This window comes from Anastrepha obliqua, chromosome 4 (assembly GCF_027943255.1).
Source record: "Anastrepha obliqua isolate idAnaObli1 chromosome 4, idAnaObli1_1.0, whole genome shotgun sequence".
NCBI classification, from domain to species: Eukaryota; Metazoa; Arthropoda; class Insecta; order Diptera; family Tephritidae; genus Anastrepha; species Anastrepha obliqua.
Genome location: NC_072895.1, coordinates 86847646 through 86857830, shown reverse-complemented (window position 1 = coordinate 86857830; position 10185 = coordinate 86847646).

The following is a 10185-nucleotide window of genomic DNA, read 5'->3' as shown; positions in this document are numbered from 1 at the left end:
AGGCATCTCAGACAGTGCACTCAGATTTCTACTCAGATTTCTTGGGAGGTCCAGTAGATTTAAAGAACATTAAAAAGGGAATCCGAGTGCAGTACAATGGACTTAAGGAGGGAACCTGGTTTATAAGGTCAAAAAAATTAATTTTTTTTTCGTTTTAAGCGATTCCTAATATATTTCAGAATATTCACACAAAGTTACAGAGCCTAATTCTCAATATTTCCGTAGATACAAAGCCAAAGGTAGGTGAGCGTTAGGTAGTTACGCTGTGACCGGACAGCTATAGTACAAACTTTATCTTCTTTTCTCGACTTTTCATTTTATGATTTCTTTGAATTGGCGTACATGAATGAAAAAAACTAATGAACCTTTTGAAATGAATCATAGCTTGTTCCCTTCAGTATTAAATTCTCTTCTATTTGAACTAACAAAATAGATAAAAAAATTTTCAAGATTTTTATACCAAGTTGAAGTAAATTTTTTTTTAATAGAAAGGCATTTTTTTCTTTAAAACCTCCAAAAAGTTGAAATTTTGGAATTTCTCTCAGTTTTTCTTAGTTCATCTAGAATAAAAAATCATGATAATTAGAAATCCATTTGAATTTTTTGCTTTAGATAATAATTACGAGCTGTATCTTGTACGCCAGTTGGAAACTCCAGCGTTGCAGCGCTCTACTAATTTCTATGTTAAACATTTTTTTCAACTCATTTTAACCAGTACAAAAATTGTTTATAATTTTTAAATGTTCATTCCAGTGCTAAATTAATTTTTTCCTTAAAAAAAAAAATCGCAAAGAGATGCAATTTTTTGACCTCATAAACCAGGCTCCCCTTTTAATGTTGTGGTGTTGTACATGCAAGTTGTCCCAACACAAAAAAAAAAAATAAAAAAATGGGAAATTAGAACTAATATTTAAAAAAAAGTGCACGTACATCAAATTTTTTTTTTAAATAATCTTTAAAATCGCATATCTCAAAAAAGTTAAGTTTTGACTTCATGCCATATAAGTAAATTAATCAGAAATGACGTAAATAATAATACCTTTAAGTGTGTAGAAGGACTTTTCCGAAAAAGAGGCGCCTGAATGTTGTTTCAAAATAAAACATGTAAAAATTTAGATATTTTCAACTTTCAAAATACGGTTCTTAATAGTTATAAGTGGAAAATGGTATCATTTCCATGTCTACCATGAGCACCTTTAAAGGTCTACAGGTAAAATCCGCCATAAATGTTAATTTGAATGCCATCAGGAATGCCTAATTGTTGAGAGCGTCGAGATATTGATAGTTGTTCAGCAACGCTTTGCGCTACAGCAGGAGTATTCTCAATAAAATTTCCAGTTTTCGGTCTGCCAGTCCTTTTGCTATACGCGACAGTACCAGTTTCTTGAAATTTGTTCGCCAACCTTTAAATTGTCGACTCATGTAGAGGATTATTTCCAAAAAAAAAATCACGAAATTTGAGATATGCTGTTCTTAAAAACGATATTTTTCATAAAAGTTTCAATAATTTGAACGCATTGTTCTAAGCCGCATGAGAATGTACGCCGTCAAAGGCACTCCTCAAGGCGAAGTACTTTCACCCCTTCTCTGGAATCTCGCTGTAAACAGTTTGCTTCGAAATCTCGAAAAAGCAGGCTGCAAGGTTGTAGCCTATGCAGATGATATTGCTCTCTGCGTGTCAGGCAAACACCTAAATACCCTCACTGAGCTCATGCAACGCTCAATCAATATTCTGTCAAAATGGTGCACCGAATTCGGACTAAATGCGAATCCAGCAAAGACAGATCTTGTTCTCTTCAATAGGAAACAACAATCTCCTCCACTGCAAACAATAACTTTAAAAGGGGAATCATTACTTCTATCTGATTCAGCTAAATATCTAGGAGTTATTCTAGATAGGAAGTTGAGTTGGAAATTGAACATCGAAAACAGATGTAAAAAAGCTTTCATAGCTCTCTATACTTGTAAGAAAGCTATAGGCTAAACCTGGGGTTTTTCACCTCGGATCATTTATTGGATATATACCTCGATCATCAAACCGATACTTTTCTACGGTGTGGTTGTATGGTGGACAGCTAACATGGAAGGCAAATGTCGAAGATAGAGTAAAAAGGGCGACAATAGCACTATACTCTTGTAAACAGCTAATAGGACTAAGTTGGGGTCTCTCCCCATCTATCGTATACTGGCTTTACACGGCAATTGTCAGACCAATCCTAACATACGGCATATTAGTATGGTGGCCAGCTTTAGATAAATTGTACGTCAAAAGAACCATGGCACACGTACAAAGAATGGCCAGTCTTTGCATCTGCGGGGCCCTCAGAACCACACCCACAGATGCACTAAATATTATTCTTAGCATTTTACCAATAGAGCAGTACGGTAAGCAAACAGCTGCCAAAGCAACTCTCAGACTAAGAGAAATCGGCCTACTCAGAACGTACCAAAGAGGGCACTCCTCAATTTTAGAACAATTCCCCTGCATTCCCAGCACAACGGATTTCTGTAAGACCAAGGACATCAATTTCGATAAATCCTTTGTCACAGTATTTCCTTCCAAAGAGGAATGGGATAACGGGCTCATTGTCAAGATAAATGACTTAAACATCTACACAGATGGCTCAAAACTAGACAACCAAGTAGGCGGAGGGGTCTACTCCGACAAACTCGGAGTATGCCAATCATTTCGCTTGCCTGATCATTGCAGTGTATTTCAGGCGGAAGTCACTGCCATAAAAGAAGGGCTTAAAGAGATAAAAACGAGAGTATTATCCGCAAATGAAGTCTTCATTTACTCGGACAGTCAAGCAGCAATAAAAGCGCTGGAATCAAAAACACACTCGTCAAAAACAGTTCTAGAATGTTTTAAACTACTAGATGACGTATCTAAGTGCTACAAGGTGCACCTTATCTGGGTACCAGGCCACAGAAACATTGCAGGAAATTGTAAGGCGGATGAACTCGCAAGAACCAGTACAACGCTCGGTCTCGAACCGGATAAGGCGCTGATACCCATGCCCATAGCCACTTGTAAATTACTTATAGACAGGGAAACCATCAAAAAGGTAAATACAATCTGGCAAAACCTCACAACATGCGAACTAAGCAGACAGACATGGCCGAACTGGAACAGCGGTCGATCGAAGATCTTGCTAAGATTCAACAGGGAATCTATAAGAAAAATGATAGGTGTTTTAACAGGTCATTGTTTAATAGGCAGCCACGCTGGAAGGTTAGGACTACCTTACTTCGATTTCTGTAGAAGCTGTCGTAATACAGAAGAAGAGGAAACAGTCAGACACCTTTTATGTGAGTGTGAAAGCCTAGCTATGAGAAGGCTGCGCACTCTCGATACAGCATTTCTAACCGATGTAGCGGACATAGCCCATCTAAAACTAACGAAGCTCTGCTCGTTTATTAAAGCAACCGGATGGTTTGAAAAGGAACACGTAGAGTAAGGATAAGCTCCAGTGGTATCACAATGGACCTGCTGAAGGTCTAAGTGTGTCTTGCGACAACCACCCTACCTACCTACCTACCATGGTGGACAGCACTCGAAAAACGGTGTAGAGTAGCCACAATTGATCGAGTTCAAAGAACAGCCTGCCTCCTGATAACAGGATGCTTAAGTACAACACCTACTAAGGCTCTAAACACGTTGCTTCACTTGTTCCCTATCGATCTGGCTGGCAAAGCGATTGCAGCGAAAGCAGCGACACGCATGAATGCTATATCGAAATGGAATAAGTATCTTGGCCATTCGGCCATACTGAACAGGAACACTGTTATCTCTTCCGACATAGACTATCATGTAAGTCTTCCATCACCACCCTTGCTATTCTCCTGTTCACTCCCAACTAGGGAAGAATGGAAGACAAATCTAGCCGAAATCGATGGCCCTCTGATTATATATACAGATGGTTCAAAACATGACGACAAAGGGGGATTTGGAATCTTTTCCAATTCCCCTCACATCAATCTATCATTTAGATTACCCGACTACTGTGGCGTATTCCAAGCGGAAGTATTCGCTATCTGGTATGCTGCGAAAACTCTCTTAGAAAATAGAATATCACTAGAGGATATCCGCTTTTTCACCGAGAGTCAAGCGGCCTCTTATACCCACTCAGATGTGGTTCGATCCTATCTCTTATCTCTTAACGAGATAAGTGTTCAAAATTCTGTCCAAGTTATCTGGATATCGGGTCACAGTGGATTCGAAGGTAACTGCAAAGCTGATGAGCTCGCAAGAGCTGGAGCTGCGCAATCAAATGTTAATAACTTACCCACAATTCACATTCCGCTCTCAACATGTAAAATGCTCATCGATCGAGAATTTCACAGCATTGCTGATCGGAGGTGGCGAGTGGAAACTACTTGCGTTACGACCAGACAAATCTGGCCGTCCTACAATCTGAAACAGACAAAAACCCTTATAAGTCTTTCGAAACACGAACTAAGGCATATAATATCTCTTATCACCGGTCACTGTCTTTTGGGCACTCACGCACGTCGGCTCGGGATTCCTCAAAACGACCTGTGCAGATACTGCGAGGACGAAGATGAGGAAGTATCGAGCAGACATTTGCTGTGCAGTTGTCCCGGTCTAGCCAGAAGTCGACTCGCTCTTCTAGGCTCTCCAACAATTGACAATCTTTCAGTACTCTCGGACCTGAAAATCGAATCTCTCATCAAATTCTCGAAACGAATTAATATCTTTGACCAAAATCTACAATAAAAATCTCGGTTAGGTGGGGAAATCATTTAAAATAATGAACTCTAGAGCAACACAACGGACCCAACTTGCGGTCTGTGTGGCACTCCGATGCGGGGTCACCCTTAAACCAACCAACCAAACAACCAAGAAAAAAATATATTAATAATAATTAGAAAGCTTAAAAAAATATTAAAAAAAAATTATTATTAAGTTGGGCTATAAGGCATACATATTTATTTGTGGCTCAAAATGCACTTTAGAGTGAAAAAACTACTTTTTCCAATTTTTGTAAAGACATTTTTTTAATTCAATTCCTACGTATATTTGAAATATGTGAAAATTCAACATGAAAAACCTTCCAAACCATTTTGATTGGGGTAATCCGCTCGGGCATTTAGTTTTAATGGCAGAATTGCACTGGTAGGTTCAGCATTGCTTGCGATTAATATGAAAAAAAATCTTTTATTCTGCCCTTAGTGTATTTCAAACTTCACAAATATTTCCGGCAGATCACATATTATACAAACACTTTAGGCTAAAAATAGTGAGCTCCATCTTTTACTTCTATTGAATTGGTGCCTTGTTTAAAGTAACAAAAACTTCTTGGCTCATATATCCAATGGGAGTGGGTCGAAAGCAGGTAATCATTTTTTAGAGACAACATTATGTATTTACATATGTACTCGTATTCCTTGTTTTTATTACCATTTTAGGGGCTCATATTACACACTTCCTTAACTTTGGTATTAATGAAATTTTAATTTTAATTTTCCACAGGAGGCAAATCTACAAGAAAATGCCAGCGCCAACTGTAGCAGGCGCAAAAAGAGAATTTTTAAGGTATCAAAAACAAAAAAGGAATACTCGAGTGTGAAATGAAGCAAACAACATACTTATTGCATTACTTACTTTTCAAAATATTTAACATTGCTTGCCTAACCTCGAGTAGCAGTTTTGTTTTTGGTGCAAAAGGGAGTTGTGAATATGTTTTAGTGTGTGTGTGTGTGTGTGTGGAGGATTACGCTTTACGCGTTTGGCCTCTGTTGCTTCCTCAATGCGTGTTAGTTGGCCTTCATTGCGGTACAAGTAAAACTTGTGCACCAGCACCGAAATATTCATATATACAACAACTAGTTGTGAAATTTTATGAGTTTGCTAGCACTATCAGGATGACAATTATTATCCTTTCGACCCGTTGTATGTCGCTGCTCAACACATTCAAGAGGCTACGTAGTATAATATAATATTATATGCACAGTATATATGTACACACTAGGAATGCCAATATTAGCAGAAAACTTTGTTCCCGGAAAATCGCGATTTTTTAAAGCAAACCTGGGATTCCAAGTTTCATTCCGGGATTCAAGTTGGGATATAATATTTTTAATATATGTCAAAATTCAATAATTGAAAGTATATAAACAAATTAATTCTTATTATTACGGGGCGTTCAGTAATGAAATCAAAGATACTTAAAATCATTCCAGTCACATTCATTGAATAACAGTTTTAACTGCAGCCTTTGATTCCCCTTTTGAATAAAATCCGTGGAACTTAAGTCACTAGTCTTTCTCCTTATTCAAATTTTTTGCAGCCATCGGTAAATTAGGATATTTTTAATAGTCTTTTGGTGCACTTGCTCACAAAATAAAATTAATAAAAATTGAACATTTCTTGGTAATTTAAACGATATCTTTCATTTCGATATTAAAACTTTTCGGAATCGCGAAATTAATACAAACTATACCGAAATTCTTAATTTTCTTCATTCCACTTTAATTTTCATATTATTTTTTTTCGGTAGCTCGAAATTAATGTAAACTAGTCCCGATATTTTCGGGATATGAAAAATTCCGAGCTCATCATTTCTAATCCATACCTACATATATGCATATACATGCACTCCTGATAGTTATCTTTTATTTCTATTACGCCCACTTCAGGCAAAACACACTGCCGAGTGACAAAAAATGCAAAAGCGTAGCAAAAGGATATTTCAGCAAAAAGTCAGTAACAAATAAATGTAAGAACGATTTTCGGTGATGCTGCGCCCAAAATACGGTTATGTGACATGGCTAATGGTCTGACACATGGAATTCAGTTACAAATTAAAATCAGGCTGCAGAGTGACATGCTCTCCTCCTGGGATTAGTAAATTTGGAAAGGTGAATTGAGTCACATGTAATTCTTGTTAAGAAAAAAGGGTAATAGTATTTTTGCTTTACTCTTACTTACGTTTGCATAAAACTTGCTACTTTTAGACAAAAAATACACTTCATTTTGTGCAAGCAGATAAAGGAGTAAAGATTAGCAAGAAGGCGTTTCCATGACAATTGGATTTATGTTGCTGGAACGACGGGCATTAATGAATGACATAGAAGTGCCACTTCAATAGTATTCGTCAGCAATTTTTGTGAAATGTTTTATGCTGTTGTTATAAAACCAAAAAATTAGTTAAAGCAATACTAATTTTGTATTTAGCAAGACTAATTTGTGGTTTGAGAGTAGAATAGAATTTCAATAGAAAGAATTTAACTGCATAAAAAAGCTAAAAAATACTCATTTACTTATACTCGCACAAATAAACTAAATAAAATTCCCTCACTGTGATTTTGAAAACACAGATTTTCTTTTAGCCCATACCTGTATGGTTATTTTCGCGTTTACTATGACTTGAACTGTGCCTTTTAAATTATTTACCTGCATCTCGGTCTTTTATATTCGTAGGTACACCCGTCGAAAAAAACCCAAGCACCTCTTTTGATTATAAATTTTGACATTTTATTTCTTTAATTTAATTTCAACCAATTTGCAATAGAAAAATTGTACATTTTTTTAAAAAAGCCATACGAATGAAAGTCTTTACAAATATACTCAATAAAAGGTTGAGCGTATATGCTAAGGAAATTTTGGATGACTACCAGTGCGGTTTTCGCCAGGGTAGATCCACAACAGACCAATGTTTCACACTAATGCAAATTCTTGAGAAACACAGAGAGTTCGAACTAAATCTGCACTGTCTGTTCATTGATTTTAAGCAAGCTTTCGACAGCATCAATAGAAACTGTCTGAACGACATAATGCTTAAACAAGGTATACCGGTAAAAATTATAAAACTAATTCAGATGACACTATCAAACACTAATGCCAAGGTTATGATAAATGGAGATGTTACCAACGAATTCAGCATTTCATCAGGTGTAAAACAAGGCGATTCACTATCAGCGACAATTTTTAATTTATTACTACATGAGGTAGTATGCAAACTGAAATGTGGCAATTCGATTTTTAATTCCAGCTCGCAAGTGTTAGCTTATGCCGATGACATTGTCGTGATTGCACAGAATGAACATGAGCTTAAGAAAATTTATATGCGATCGAAAAACACAGCTTTAGAAGTGGGTCTACGGGTAAACATAGATAAAACGAAATATATGCACTTCGCAAAGAAACCGAGTGAAGATGCACACATTGAAATAGATGGTGAATGCATACAGAAGGTCGACAAATTTAAATACTTAGGTTTTTTCATCAGCAGTAATTCTGACACTTCCGTGGCAATAAATGACCGAGTAAGTGCGGCAAATAAAGCATTCTTTGCTCACATAAAATTATTCAAGTCCCGATTGCTATCAAGAGATCAAAAGATGGCAATGTATAAAGCGCTTATAAGACCAATACTAACATACAGCAGTGAGGTATGGGTACTTAAAACAAAAGACATGGACCAAATACTAAGGTTTGAAAGAAAGATACTGCGAACAATATATGGTCCTTCCCGGCGAGATGACGGAACGTATCGGATAAGATACAATCATGAGCTAGACACATTGATACGTAATGGAAACGCAATACGCTTTATAAAAAGTCAACGAATCAGATGGCTGGGGCACATGTACCGAATGCCCAAATGGAGAGCTGCCAATATAGCGTTCCATAGACAACCAATTGGACGGAGATGTCGAGGGAGACCAAACAAACGCTGGGTAGATGAGGTCACAGCCGACCTGCAGAAAATGGGTATCACAAACTGGAAAGGAGTAGTAGAGAATCGATCGGAGTGGAGAACCGTAGTTGTGGAAGCAATGGTCTGCACAAGACTGTAATGCTAATGATGATGATGATGATACGAATCAAAGTTCTAGACTTTGTACGAAAATCAGGAGAATACAGAAAATGTTGACCAAAATTTCCAATTGTATACATAGAATATTTGGAAAAATTTTGAGTACGCAATTTTTTAGCTCAATCAAATTTATTATAACTTTATTATGTTATAAAATTTAAAATGCCTCAAAAATCGCACTCCTTTTTAACAATATTTTTGTTGATCGTATTGAGCGGCCGCCGTAGGCGAATGGGTTTGAGCGTGACTGCCATTTAGCAGTGCTAAGATTTGAAATCCGTTGTGGCCACGAACCACCAAAGAGATGTAAAAAGTTTTTTCTAAAAGCGGCCGCCTTTCGTCAGGCAATGGCAAACCTCTGAGTATATTTCTGCTATGAGAAAGTTGCCCAAACAAAAATCTATCGTTCGAAGGTGGCATAAAATGCCAAGGTGCCATAAATAAGAGGAAGAGCTTGGCCAAATACTCAATAAAGGTGGTAAGCGCTAATTATATTTATATTTATGTTGTGTATTTTCTTCCATAAAATACTTTTTTATATGGAGGAAATGTCCAACACCGAAAGCAAAAAAAAAAAAAAAGTACAAAAATAATGCTAACAATCAATGCGAATTTTCAGGCACTGAACTTTACCTTATACTAAAATTGTTTAGGCCATAAAACTGCATACTGAAAAGTTTTTTGAAAATGCTGGTTAAAAACTTGGAAATTTCGAAGTAGAAGTTTTCTGAATTTCGTATAAAGTTAAGAATTTCAATTCATAGGGCTTTTGTTAAATAATGAACTATATTATTATTCACAATAAGTTAAAAGTAAATAAAAAGAGTAAAGTTAAAGATTTATAATCAAAGATTTATTTTGCGTCGGTTGCATATTTAGAGTAAAAGTGTTTTTGGATTCAGTTCGTTTTTAGTATATAAATTCCTGTAGGCTTTTACTTCGCTTTGTTAAAACTTGCAGAAAATAATATGGAAGTGCCAACTGAAAAAACTAAATCCTTATTAGTTTCAAAGAAACCTAAAAGATGCAAGTTGCATATTGACCACCCGAACTTATGATCGCACCCATCTTCTACGACTGCCAAACATTCTATTTATGTGAAGCATCTTTCGCTTCAATAAGCATTAATTTTGTAATATATTTCACAAACAACAGAAACATGTTTATACATACGAAATATAATACTTGCTTTCACGAAAAGAACATCTTCTGCTTTTTTTGTTTATGCGGCAATACTTTCATTGTGGAACCCCGGTACGTTTTACACATCACGTCAGTCAAATGCTTTGCCGCAATGAACACAAAGGACCAATTTGAACAACCCTTTTAGACCTTCTGA